Here is a 14,649-nt window from a genome sequence, read left to right as displayed (position 1 = left end):
ACTATGCAAAACAACTGCTTTTAAGCAGATCAAAGTCTAGTGGAGGAGCCTGAGAACTTAATTGATAATTCCTGCACAATGTGGTCCGTGGCTAGATAAATGCATAGGATGCTAGGATAACAGGGGTTGAAGAGGAGAGAGGACTGGTAGGCAGCAAAGCTTTTGGAAGAGATCATGCCTAAGCCGAGTCTTGAAGTATGCTAGACGCTGAAGCATCCAGTTCCTTAACGTGACAGACAAGACCCTTCACGATCCGTTGCTCTACTTTGCCAGCGCACCTTTATGTCTTCTATATCTTTGTTTTTTAAATTAGGAACAAGGACCCCTGGATCATTTAGTGTTACACGTGGGATATGAGAAAGTACTGGATAAATGTGGTGCATCTTTCTTAAGCATCAGCTTTACCAGATGATAAATAATATAAAACATTGTTTTATATTAAAGCACAATATATTTGTGGACTTGAAGGCAAAATTTGCATTGATTTTTTTTTCAAGATAAAACAGGATACATAAATTCCAAGCTAATGACAAGTCATTTGTGGCTTGCCCTTAGACACCACCATCAACCACCACCCCTTTCTTGTGGAAAAGTTTGAAATGCACTATCTGAATGCACCAGGAACTTTCAGGTCTCTGTGCCTTAGCATATGCTATTCCCTCATCCGGAGTGCTGTTCCTACTTTCTCCCTAGGTAAACTCTACTTATCCTTCAAAGCTAACTTAAGTGTCATCCCATAAGAGGGGACAGTTAATTTAGCACAGTTAAATTTTTTGGACACCCACTTACATCTCTGCCTCCTTTCCTAATAGCGCCAGGCACAGTTAGGACCACCTTCTTTTGTGTTCCCACCACCCTTTACCCAGAGTTTCCATTACAGCACTGCTCACACTGTACAGTGAAGCTTACTGTCTGTTTCCTTATCCATTGCTGCTGCTGAACTGTAAGCTTCTCTAGGGCAGGGACTATTTTTAACTTTATTTTTGTGTCCTTAGTGACTGGCACTTGGTAGCCCCTCAGTCAATGTTTGCTGAATGTTGAGTTTATGGACCATCCCTTACTCTGCATCCCTTCTGCTCTTACATTAAGTAATATCTCCTTTCCTTCTCATCTTCAGGGAGTGATGTGTTCCACAAAAGCCTATTTTCCAGACAAGTGAAATTTACTTACTAAAGTATCAAAATCTGTTTTCGGTGGGAATTTACTTTTTTTTTAAAAGTTTTTACACGCTTCCTCTCTTAAGTAAAATATACTAAGCATAATGTGTTCCTGATGACTTATTCCCGAAAGCACCAGCTTTATGCTGGCTTGGAATTCATGACATCCTCTGGGGACACTGATGGGACAGGACTTTTTGTCTCCACACCAAATAACTCCATTCTCTTCTGGTTTGAGAGCTCTTGTGCTCACTTCTTGTGTTTTGGTCCCCACTTCTCGGTGTCAGGGTGCTCGCTCTAACAGCACTGCCTTTTGCTCTTGTTGTCTGTCTTTTAATGGATATCAAAATCCCAAAACTAATATATGTTCATGGACACACAAACAGAAACACTTAAAAGTCCAAGTCCTTCCTTGTTCCTGGCCCCCCACCGTCCCCCCCACATTCACACTCCCACTCTCTAGGCATAAGCACTGTTAGCAGTGTAACGTACATCCCCACAGGCCATTTTCTTTTAAGGTGTGTGTATACTTGTGTATATACAAATGTCAAATCATATTCTGCACACTGTTCTACGACTGGCTTTTCTTCCCACTTGACAATATACAATAGGTATTTTGCGTGGCAGTATGTCCAAGTCTATCTCATTCTTTTTAATGGCTGCCCCCTTTCAATCTGACGATCTTAATCAGCCGTGAATGGGAAAGCCAAATAATCAAGCTTATTAGCATTGTACCCAAGAAAGAGTGAATGGGCTGAGTGAAGGCTTGAGGAATCCTCCTAGGAGTGAAATGTGTTAACTTTAGTGCATAGTCTTCGTAATGTTTATCTTGGCTACTCTGGGACCCCTTTTGCTTATTTCCTAGTTCATTGTGTTTTGGATAGCTGAGGTTGCTGGATATATGACCTGTGAATTAGTGAGGTATTACCTATTCGATCTTGCATTATGTGATTATGCTATGGTTTTGTGAGGGTTGTGCATTTAATTTTTAAATTTAGACTGTCTTTGTAGACAGTGATTATTTCTTCTAAACCTAAGTACTTGCACCATAGTGCAGACCATTGCATATGGTAGCAATTAGAATGTTTGGCTTGGTGATTGACATGGGGCTTCTTATCTATATCACCTACCTGTGAGACTGTGCACTGGATTTATGGGGACTCTATAAGCTCATCTGAGGAAGTCTTTTACTACCAATGAACATTAAAGTACTGACAGCATCTTGTCCTATAAATAATAAAATCCTTTTTAGGATTTATATAGAGTTTTCCGCCTTCATCTACTATAGTAAGTGGCTAAACCCTGTTAATTCCACCTTTTAGTTTTCACTGTAATGTGTCCCCTCTTCTCCATTCCCGCTGCCCTAGTACCTTGGTTCAGACCCTATTATATCCCAACTGAATTACCTGTAATAGACTCCTTAATTGGTCTCCCTACCTCCAGTCAAAACTCCACACTGCTCACCCAGTAACTAGTGCTCTTTTTTTTTGTACTTTTGCTCTTAGAATTGGCATTTTATTTTATTATTATTATTTTAAAATTTATTTTGGCTGCATTGGGTCTTCGTTGCTGTGCACGCAGGCTTTCTCTAGTTGTGGCGAGTGGGTGCTACTCTTCGTTGCGGTGCGCGGGTTTCTCATTGTGGAGGCTTCTCTTGTTGTGGAGCACAGGCTCTACGTGCATGGGCTTCAGTAGTTGTGACACGTGGGCTCAGTAGTTGTGGCTCGCGGGCTGTAGAGCGCAAGCTCAGTAGTTGCGGCACACAGGCTTAGTTGCTCCGTGGCATGTGGGATCTTCCCAGACCAGGGCTCGAACCTGTGTCCCCTGCATTAGCAGGCAGATTCTTAACCACTGAACCACCAGGGAAGTCCCTAGTGCTCTTTTTAACACAGAAATTCTCTCATGTCACACCCCTGAAAAACCCTCTAGGGGTTTCTCATCACCTGTAGAATAACATCCACTTTCCTTAAATTAGTATATGTAACTTTTTTATGATTTGTCCCACTTCCCCTGATTTTCTCTTGCTACTCAATGCCCATACTTCAATTTCTAGGGAAATCAAGCGGCTTGTAGTTTCTCCAACACACCACACAAGACAGTTCCCAATAAATGCTTGTTAACTGAATGAATGAAACACCTTATGTAGTTAGAGTGACCATTCAATATGCTTGGTTCAGAATGGTCCCTGTTTACCCCTTCCATCCCAGCATAATTATTAATAGTGCTTCTTTTCACTATCAAACTTGTCTCAGGCCAAAAAAATTACATGGTTACCCTAATTTTAGCAGTCATCAAATTGTTTTCTAACTCTAGTCTCACCTACTAGATAATGAGTCCTTTGGGGGCAGAAATTTTGTTCATTTTACTTTTATATCCTCATTTATTCATTCAACTAAGAGATTGACACTGTTAGATGCTGAGGTATAATGCTGAATAAAGCAAACATGGTTCTTGCCTTCATGAAGCTTACAATCCAGCAGGAAAGAATAATCTAGCAGGAAGAATAGTGCCTAATACATTAAATGCCACTGTGTGAATGAATGACTCAACGTGGAGATAAAGACTTAGAGGTTCCTTAACAACCCTGATCTCATGAATTTCAGAGACAGAAATAGTCATAAGCATAGACCTCTAGGTTGATCAAATTAACTATTTACTTAGAGTTGCTAACTAAAAATTTTAAATACAAACAATGCATACAACACATGTACACCTAAACACACATAATATTTAGATGCTACCTTAATGTTAAACGTAAGAGAAAAGGGACCATGAAATAATAGCAAGAATGAGACTGTGAGGGCTCTATGTTTCTAGATAGACAATTTGTAATCCCACGTGGTTCTTTGGAGGGGGGATTATCAGTATGTACTCCCCACCCCCCCCCACCCCCCTTTTTCTTTTGAGATGAGAAATCTGTGGTTGTAGAAATTGAGCCACAGAAAGGAGGGATTTCTTAAACCAGGATTAGATTTTGGTTGGGTTTCCCTTCCAGAGTTTGGAATACCTGCTACCCTAGAATAGTTAACTGTATTCCCATGGGCAAGTTACAAAACCCTTTCAACCTCAGTTTCCTCTTCTATATATAAAGTAGTGCTAATATTATCTCCAGAATTGATCTAAGGATAAATGGGATTATGTAAAGGCATTTAGTCCCATAACCCAGCTTCTAGAAGTCACTCAGGGAATGTTAGTTCTCCATCCATTTCCCTTATTTATCTTTCTGTACGTGGTGAATTAAAGGATGACATAAAATTATTTGAAAGGAAATAACTGTAAATATAAACACCAATAACAATTTTTATCTCAAAAATGCATGCTGAACTAGGCCCTCTCCATCCCCTCTGCAAGTAACAGTTTTATTTATATTTATTTATTATCTTATTATTATAGGCAAAGACCCAGAGAAGCATTCCAGGAGCAAAGTGATAGGTAAGATTTTTCTGGGAAAAAGGCAGAGTTTATGAGGGAGCCAGGATTTGGGAGTCATTCGGCTGCAGTGGGTGTCAGTATTAAAGATACCCATTTACTCTTGGTAGCTTTTCGTTCAAGAGAGGAAGGACAGCAAACCACCTACTGAGATCTTTCAAGGGGCGTAAATGTGAACAAAACCAGGAGCTCTCTTCAGTTTCCACAACGTCTCGAAACCCCAAGACTTTCGAGCTCTTTCGCCAAGGCCAGCAGGTCTGTGCTCCAGGAGTGTCCTGGCTCTGGACTCCATTTCCCAGAGTCCCTTAGTGCCCTAATGTATTCAGTGCTCAGAGTGCCTGTATGTGTGTGAGTGTGAATGTGCGTGTGTGTGTGCGCGCGTGTGTGTCTCCGAGTCCCTGGGAGAGTGGAGGCTCATTCACTGATTAGAGCCAGCGCTGAGAGGCAGCACTGCTCCTTCTCTTACACCAACCGAGTCTCTTGATCTGTACATGCAATCCCAGGCAGCTCGCGAACACAAACCCGGGGCCAGCCGCCTACTGCTGCTACTGCTGCTGCTGCTGCCGCTGCCGCCGCCGCCGCCGCCGCTGCCTCCGCCGGCTCTGCGCACCCGGGACTTTTCATGCACCACACTCACCGCCTCCTTCCCTCCGTGTCCTGAAAAGTGCGACCTCTCTCCCAAGGAATTTCCACGGCAAGTATGGAGACTAGAAAGGGGTGTGGATGCGTGTGCGTACATAAGAGGGGTGGGTGCGAAAGCAGCCGGCTGGCTCAGGAACCTGGCTAACTTTCCGGGTTCGTTTCCTAGGGATTCGGGCAGTTCCCCGCCCCCCCCCCCCCGACAGGGGAAGGGGCTGGGATCTGGACTGGCGCGTCTCAGATCTTCGCGACGGTGCCTCCCGGCATCGGTGCCCTGCGCACTCCATGCGCTGCTTCAGTCAAACTTTCCTTCTTGAGTTTTCCTTAATGTGTTTTATTTGGGGGGTGCGAGGGGGAGGGACCACACGCGGGAATTGGACAAGTAGGAAGGGTGAGGGGGCAGGGGCGGCGAGGGAAGGGAGCGGGACTCCTTTTCTCCATCTTTTAATAAGCCACATTCCCACTTTGTTTGGGTCGAAAGCCAGAATGCCCTCTTGCCCGGCTCCCCAGTGGATCCCGCGGTGATTTCCGGCTGGGCCCGGGCCGGGTGGTACTCAGCGGGGAGCCCGAGGCTGCTGGCGGGATGGGGAAGGGGCGATCCGAATGAGAAAGGACCTCGACCGCCCCCACACAACACACGGCCTGCCCGGTGGGGTACCCGGGGAGAGGCTGGAAACCTGGCGCCTCCGGGGGCTCGGCTTACTTTCTTGGAGGGGGCGGGGGTGAAGGGCGTGGAGGAGGTGGAGGTGGGGGTGGGGGAAGCCCCCGCGGGCAGGAAGGAGGCAGGTGCTGGCCCAGAGGTGGACCGCTCGAAATGCAGCGGGTAAACTCCCCGCTCCGCTCGGCCCGCGGGCCTGGTCTCAGAGCAGCCCGACCCGTGAGAGGTCTCCCGGGATTTTCGGGGCCGGGACTCTCTCTCCCAGCGGTTCCACCGAGCGGGTCGGGAGGATCGCCGTACAGACAGCGGCGCAGGGCTCTTTTTGTAGTTTTATTTTTATCTTAGACCTGCCTTAAACTGAGTAACAATTTCTCTTCTTTCGACTTGAGAACAAAACTTTTCAGCGAGCACGCCGGGCGCTGCAGTCCTGCGGCCACCGCAGCCGCGCTCGTCAGCCCGGGCGGAGCGACCTTCTCCGCCCGGAGCCAGGCCCGCCACCTCGCTCCCGAGCCTCTGGTCTCCCCTCTCCCCAACCCCGGGATTTTCAGGGCTCCGCCTGGGCGTTTCGCCTTTGTGCTTTGTAAGGGAAAGCCTTTTCTTCCAGGGCACAACAAACTTGGGCGGAGAGCTTCCGTGTGGCCCCCCGGGCGAGGACGCCTACGGTGGTGAGGCCATCCGAGGGGATGCCCGGTCTGTCCTCCGCTCCAGGAGCCCCTCCAAGAGCTCGAGGTCCGGGTGGACCCCGGCCGGCCCGGCTCGCGGGAGCCCAGAAGTAGCGGGGACTCGGGCTACCCGAAGGCAGGGGGAGAGCTCTCGCTTCCCGATCAGAACGCGCTCTCTCGAGCCCGGCAGCGGCTCCAGCGGAGGGCCAGAGCCCGGGCCCCGAGCCGGGCGCGCGTCGCACCGGGCGGGTGTATGGGGCGGGGGCTCTCGGTATGGGGCTCAGTCCTGCCAGGCCGGGCCGGGCCGGCAGTCTGGGGTCTCTGGCCCGCGCCGCCTCCCGCCCTGGAGCAGCTCAGAGGGAAGACTCGGGCACTCTCTGCCCACGATGCCCACCAGCCACGTCTCGCCTCTCACCTCCGCACCAGACTCGGCTTGAGGGGCAAAGGGGAAAGAAAGGAAAAATAAAGATAAAAAAAGGGCCGGCCGGGAGGAAGCGGCGAGTCAGGCAGGAGGGAACACAGCGGTCAGGGGTGCCGGCCTCCTCCTCTGCCCGTCTCGGGGGTTCTTCCCGCAGATGGAAAATGAGCCGAGGTGGGAAAGGCAGAAAAAGCGTCGAGGAAAAGCTATGAGGGCGTCTTCCGTGCCGATCCCTACCGGCTCGCGGAAACCCGGCGAAAGTGGCGTCAATTCTCTCGCCGTACTCCGGGACGAGTGGGGGAAGGCCGAGGACAGGGCGGCGCCGCGCCGCGCCGCCGGTGACAGACGGGCCCGGGCGCCGAGCGAGCAGGGACCACACACCTGTTCTGCGAGTCGCGTCGTGTGCGCCGGCCGAGCGGCCGCGGCGCGAGAGGCCGCGGCGCGAGAGGCAGAGCCCTCCCTCCCGCACTCCAGGCCCGCTGTACGAGAACCGGGAGGGCCCGGCTCCCCCGCGCCGGCCCGCCCGTGCAGGAGCCCCGCAATCTAGGAGCCTGGTGGCTGCCCGCCGAAGCAGTGGCGCGCGGCGACAGGACCCGGGTGACCTGCGGGGCGGGGCTGTGCAGGGGCACGAGGTCCTTGGACTTTGATCGAAGGCAGCCTCCTCCGAGCTCCTGCCCCGCAGGTCATACCCGGCCGCGGACGAGGGCCCGTCGCACTTAGCGGTTGTTGCCTGGCTGGAGCCACGGTTCCCCAAAGTTACAAACAGATGTTTCGTGCGGAGGTTGTTGGGACCTGAAGTATTGTTTGTGCAAAGGCAACCGAGAGCTGGAGGGAGAGGTCAGGCCGAGGAGTGGTGGGCTCGGCTCTGCGTTGGCCCTAAGTTTATGCAGGTTTCGCCTTCCCCTCTTCTTCCTCCGTTTTCCCTAAAAGAGTTGGGTTTTCCCGGTTTGAAGACTTAGAGGCTGAACTGTGCACCCGCTCGCTGAGCGGCAGCCCCGCGGCCCCGCACTCTCGGACAGGCCGGGTGGTCTTGGCTTCCCACCCGCTGGCCAAGCCGGGCCTGAGTCGGGGCCCAAACTTGGGACAGATACCAGGCCAAGTGTGAATCGCAGGCGTTGGCCCCAGCCATGGAACCGTGTTAGCCTTCTGCTTCCTGAGCTCGTGCATATGGTGGTAAAATATTTCTGTTAGAGTGGTGTTTCCAAATACCCCCCGGGCATTTGGCGTTCGGGAATTCTCTTCAAGCGGAGAAGTCTGTGAACTTAAAAAAAAAAAAAATCTTCCCTGAGTTCTTCACAACCCTCCACCACCCTGGCCCCATTTCCCACTGTTCTTTGCTTTTTAAGATGCCTGTTAATTTTTTTAAGTTTATTTATGCAAAGGAAAAATATCGTTTAATTTGTTCTATTATTTTAATTCTTGGCTTTTGGAAACGGTTCAGAGACCACAAAAATGTCACCTGTTGTAATAAGCAGAGGGGGGCTGTGTGTGCGTTTTAATTACCAGCAGAGTCGTAGTTTGGTGGGCGTTCAGAGCTCGGGCTCCGGGAAAGAGGCTTTTGCAGCTTTCTTTGTGGCAGTCATTTGCAAGTGGGTTTGGCTCAGGGCAGCAGAAGCAGCCGCAGCTCCTCTTCCTTTTACACCGATCCCCGGCGCGGGTCAGGAAAGACCCTGGACAGGGATGGTCAGAGGCTGGGATGGGAGATTGCCCGCTCTCTGAGACTTTCTCTCTGGCTTTCGGTTTTTCAATGGGAAAGTGGCTAGTTCGCGCCGGAGAGCGGGGAGCGCTGCGCATCAGCCCAGTTACAGACATGTTCACGTTCCAAACGCCAGCTTCTTCGTTTCATTTGTCTTGGTTCTGGCATGTTTAACCACGCAATTAGTGATCTCACTAATTATTCAGTTAGCTGGCGTTTTGTAATCACTTTAAACCAGGGTCGGGTGTGTGATTTAGCAAACTGCCACACATACAGCCCTGAACCAAACCCATCACGTCAAGGATTTGAAATTTTAAAAACTCAATATTTGTTGGTCCCTCCGTCCAACCTCACTGCCTGCCAGACAATTTATTTAGCTTCGTGGATTGATCCCTCCTCCTTGTTTAGTTAATTCAACAAAGACTTTTTGCAATCTGTTTGGAGTTTGTCTGATGCCGTGGAAAAGTAGCTGATGATTTATTTGGTTGCTTTTCGATTTCTGTCTTCAGCCCTTCTTTCTCCTCCTTTCAGCGGGGATGTCAGCTGTTATTACTTCCTATTGATCCCTTTGCAAAGTGAGAAGTGAACTAAAATTAATGTCAATTCCACTGCTCAGATCAATAGCTGGAGTTATTTTAATCTGGATTTGCACGAAGTGCTAAATTAAAAAAAATCAGCATAGAGGCAGAAAAGTAACAGTTACTTACTTTCCCTTTGGCCAGTTCTTTACAGTCACCCAAATGCTCCATCAAGCTGATTATCTTACAATCCATATTTTTTTAATTAAGAGGGTCAGTTTTCTTATTTGGGGTTCTGTGTTTAAACCCATGACATTTTGACATTGGGAGTGTATTAACTATAGATTTTCATAATGACTGTGGTCTGCTGAAGCCTCATCTATACAAGTTGTTAATGTGAGGAGGGGGTAAGAAAGAAAAGGGAAAAGAAAAAAAGCACTCCCCCTTCCCCCACAGAGACCAACGCCCACACAGTGGAGTAAAAGAGATGTGGCCTGGGAAAATATTGTTGATTTCTTTTCAGTATAATGAAGTTTCAAATGAATAACCAGGTTTGAGTGATTCACTGTGTTCTGTTGGAGTGTCCAATGCTGTTGCCAGATTACTAATTTATTAAACTCATTTAAGATAATGAGGTGATCCAGGAAGTAAAAATAAAAAGCGAATCCTCTGGGTGATGGTTATTTTGGGGGGGAAAACATCCTTCCCCTCACCCCTAGTGTATTATGTTTGCCCTTCTCTCTAGCTTGCCTCATATAGCATTGCTTGTTTGACAAGTAGTTTGTTATTTCTGTTGTGAGGAGCTGCTTAGAACCCTTGGAACAGCCCTGGACCCACTTTCAGAGCATCCGTGTTGTATGACCATTAATCTGACTTGAAAACAGCCAAGAACAGGATTCCCAGACTCGTCAGCCTAACTGGCTGTCCTTGGCAGATCATTCCCTGCACTGCTATAACTTGACAGGAAAGTTATTTAAAATTTGGGAGAGAGAAAAATCCGTTAATGTGAGATACATAATCTGGTAATTTAGCAATGATGTCTATAAGGAAAGATGCCAAATGAGGAAGCAGTCTGATGGTGTGCACTCATCTTCCCAATTTATAACAGTCATTGACATGTCTGCTACAGGATGGGAGAAGGAAATACTCTCTATGCACTGCATTAAGCTGGGAGGATTCATCTGCTGCTTAACTGAGGTCACTCTGTTTGAGGGAATATCAGAGATACTCTTATCTAGGTGGTTTTTTTTTTTTAAGGGAGGGGGTACATTTTATTTGAGACGTGACTCTCAATTCAGAGGTTATGATTTGTAGCAGATGGTGCTTTCTGGTTACACTTTAAGTTTCATTAAGTTTTTATTTAGTGTACATTCTTGAAGCTAATAAGTCGTAGTATTCATCTTATGTTATCCTGACTTTCATACACAGCCCTTCTCCCACCCCCTACTCAAAAGGAATTTTGAAACAGAATCAGTGGCTATGAAAGTGTACAACCTAAATTTAAAAGGGAAATTGAAAGAAGTCTTTCTGAACTACAATTTTTTCCAGGGGTCTTTAGTGGACATCAACTCTGACTGGGCCAGTAAGCACAGGAAAGTAAGTCAGAAATTTTGTTAACATTTTGCTCTAAATGGCAATGGCAAATTCAAGGCAGTTTACAAATCTACTTAAGAGTGAGTGCATTAGTAACTAAAATTACCGATCAGTTCTTTGCTGCCCCTGGAAGACAGACGCTTCCAGAGAACATATGCCAAAGGCACCCGTTATGTTTTTAAATATTGCCAGAGACGCCAGGCACTTTATTGATGAAGGTTTTCTTCCTTCTCAGAAAAGAGAAAGCCTATATGATTAGGGAGGGGTATGGATCAAAAATAATGCTGCTGTTGTTCCTTCACATAGTACTTCTTTCTGGAAACAGTCTTAGATGATACATGAAGATGTGTGTTTATGTATGTGCCAGTGTGTGTGATTTATCCACATGTACGATTTGTACCAACTAACACATGGAGGTGTTCATGATCTAGATGTGCTTGACTTAGGATTTTTTCAGTCTCAGGGCATTGTTAGAGAAGACGAAGAGAGGATGCGGATGCGGGGGGTCATATGAGTAGAACCTGGTCTCTGAACACCAGGCCAGCCATGAGCAGTGTATGCAGGTGCAAGCCCTTTAAAATATAGACCCCCACCTAATCTACTGGGTGACTTGGCCTTCCAAAGCTCATTTGCTCAGGGAATATTGTATTTGGAGGTTTTATGATTTTTTTCTCCTTTGCTGGGCTCAGGCGCATTTCACCCGGAACGTGTAGGGACCAAAGTCAGCTACGCGTACATCACAGTAAGTTGTCTATTGATTTTCCTGAATGAAAATGGTCTGATGCTGCTGCCCACTGGCTCCTAAAGCCTGTGGTGTCTCTTGCCCGAGCATCTGTAAGCCAGAAGGATGGTGTTTCGATCACTTGGGGTTTCCCTTTTCTTTCCTCCCCCTGACCTTCCTCCCCCCTCTTTCTTTCTCTTTGCTGTTTCCACAGGTCTTAGAAGGGGATGATTCCCCAGTAATATTCCCTGCCCTGATCCCAGGTGCCACTCCCTCCCAGGGAAGACTGCTTCTTGTGTGACGTCGGCCATAGAAAGAGACTCCGATGGACTTACACCGGGCAGCCTTCAAGATGGAGAACTCATCCTACCTCCCCAACCCACTGGCATCCCCGGCACTGATGGTCCTGGCGTCCACGGCTGAGGCTAGCCGTGATGCTTCCATCCCTTGTCAGCAGCCACGACCCTTCGGTGTACCTGTCTCAGTAGACAAGGACGTGCACATTCCATTCACCAATGGCTCCTACACCTTTGCCTCTATGTACCATCGGCAAGGTGGGGTGCCGGGCACTTTTGCCAATCGTGATTTTCCCCCTTCTTTACTACACCTCCATCCTCAGTTCGCCCCCCCAAATCTAGATTGCACCCCAATCAGTATGCTGAATCATAGTGGAGTGGGGGCCTTCCGTCCCTTTGCTTCCACTGAGGACCGGGAGAGTTATCAGTCAGCCTTTACGCCGGCCAAGCGACTTAAAAACTGCCATGACACGGAGTCTCCCCACTTGCGCTTCTCAGATGCAGATGGCAAGGAATATGACTTTGGGACACAGCTGCCATCTAGCTCCCCCGGTTCACTTAAGGTTGACGACACTGGGAAGAAGATTTTTGCTGTCTCTGGCCTCATTTCGGATCGGGAAGCCTCATCTAGCCCAGAGGATCGGAATGACAGATGTAAGTACTCTGGTGCAGCCCTCCCCTAACCCCAGTAAGCCCTGCCTTACAATAGGATTCAACAGGTCGGTGGCATTTTTCATGCTCCTAGTAATGGGAAGGGCCGACTCCCTCCCATTCAATAGCTGTGGAGTGCTGACATCTACTTGTCTCTTGTCAATGAGCATTGATAGTTCTTGTAGGAAATGTTTTTCTGAAGGTAGCCAGAGGCACATTGGCCTGCGCTGCCCTTCCCTCCGGGGCATGATTGGCTTATTCTCTGGGGACTCTGGCGTGGAGGGGGTGCTGTATATGGACCGGAGTGAATGTCATTTCATTAGTAAGTGTAGGTTCCTAGGGAATTTGAGGGGGGCTCGAAGAAACCGTCCATCCCTCCTCTCTTTGCTATCCTCATTATGTTTCTCTGATCTCGGTATTTTTTTTTAGTTTTTCCATTGTATCACATCCAGCAGACTCCACGTGATTGTATTTTTCACAACTCTCAGCCCTACTCCAAATCAGGCTATTTTTCAGAGAAGGACAAAGGTGTCGTCAATCACCATAAAGCATTTCGAACAGCTGTGTTTTCCTTGCAATCGCAAGGCTAGAAAGTCGACTTCTCTTGGGATTTAACAGGTTTTCTGGGTGCTTATCCTGGGGCTCCCTTTTAGGAGTAGACACAGCTGGCCTGTGTGGCCGTTCCATATTTGATGCTCACAACTATTATTAATTTCTGCTTAGGGAACAGCTCTGTCATGTTCTCCAAGTGTCTTGCTGGGCTCCAGCTACACTCGCTAATAGTTAGGGCTAAACCTTTACTTGGAACTTGTAGAGTAGGAGTGTTGAACCCTGCCATCTTCGCCTCTAATATAATCAGAAAATAATTGTGTTTTGAAGCTTTTGGACTATGGGTAGACCCCACAGAGCAGTTTTCTTCAAGCCTGGTGAGAATTTATGAACTGAGGGTGTTTTTCCACCCGATCCTTTGTTCTAAGATTTGCTTCATTTTATTTTCTTAAGAAAACTACATCTGAGGTTTGCTTTCCCCTCTTCTCTATTTTTTGTGCTCCCGTCCTCTCTATAACCACCACCACGAATGTCATTTTTTTCTCTTCTCTTTATGATGCCGAGGAGAGTAATAGAGACATTGCAGCTCTCTCCCCTGTCGGCACTGCTTCCTCAGGCTGTCTCCTTGAAGTAGGCACTGTGTTAACTTTCCTGCGCTAAAAGGCATCTGCCTAAACCCAGCGTACCTTTTCAATAAAAGTCATCATAAAATCAACCTGCCTTGTAAATCCATCGCTCTTTGGTTTTGAAATATGTTGCGAGTGTGTCTTTTATGTCAGCGTCTGTAAGCCCAAGACCTCTCCACTTAAGGGAGAAGGCTGCTATCTGACAGCACAACTGCCCATGTTCTCTCTCTCTTTTGCTTTAGCTCCTATTCCACCTTTTCCCTTTCTGTACAGCTGATGTGTGAGTGTGTGTGTGTGTGTGTGTGTGTGCTGACCCTGCTTTGGGAATATACTTGCTGAACACGGATTGGCGTTGTATCGGTCTGTTTTAGTTTAGTGTAGTTTAGTTTTCATTTGTCGAAGTGCGAGTGATAAAGGCGAGCTCTAACCTGACCTCTGGCCAAAACTGTCCTGGGTTCGGGTGTGACAGATTCTGCTCCTTTTTTCTCCAAACACAAGTTGAATATGAAATCCTCTTAAAACTAACATGCCACAGAGTAACACCTGGAGGTCAAGATTCCTTTCTTCTCTCCTAACAAATCCAGCTTGTCTCCATTTTTCCATTTTTTAGCCCAAACCTGTCTCAGACCCCCAGAGCAGGAGGAAGCTTGTTAGTCAGGTCAGCACTCATAGATGTGGATATCCATTCCCCTCTGAGTGTCAAAGCCATAACTCTTCCGTTTGCCTGGTTTGCATTGTGTAGGGGTGCCGTCCCCCATGGAGATGGATCCCTCACACAGGAATACGCCTGGGTGGAGAAAAATTAAATGAGTCTGTCTCCCAAAGTGAAATGGAATTCTGACCTTGAAATTAATGAGGTTCTGATCGGAAGGGTGGGGAAACTTCTTTACTTCAAACTGTAGTGTTGTATAAATTGGAGCCCTTTCCCCTTCTGTTTGTTTAAAATATCCTTTCTTTAATGAGTATTTTGTGTTCTCCTTTTTCTCTTACACAAACGTTAGACCTGTAGGCGTGTCTGTGAGTGTAGACTGTCCAC

The sequence above is a fragment of the Aethalodelphis obliquidens genome, unplaced genomic scaffold (assembly GCF_003676395.1).
Source record: "Aethalodelphis obliquidens isolate GAN/ISIS:26980383/991018 unplaced genomic scaffold, ASM367639v1 scaffold9, whole genome shotgun sequence".
Taxonomy (NCBI): domain Eukaryota; kingdom Metazoa; phylum Chordata; class Mammalia; order Artiodactyla; family Delphinidae; genus Aethalodelphis; species Aethalodelphis obliquidens.
Note: the sequence above shows the minus strand (reverse complement) of the source record.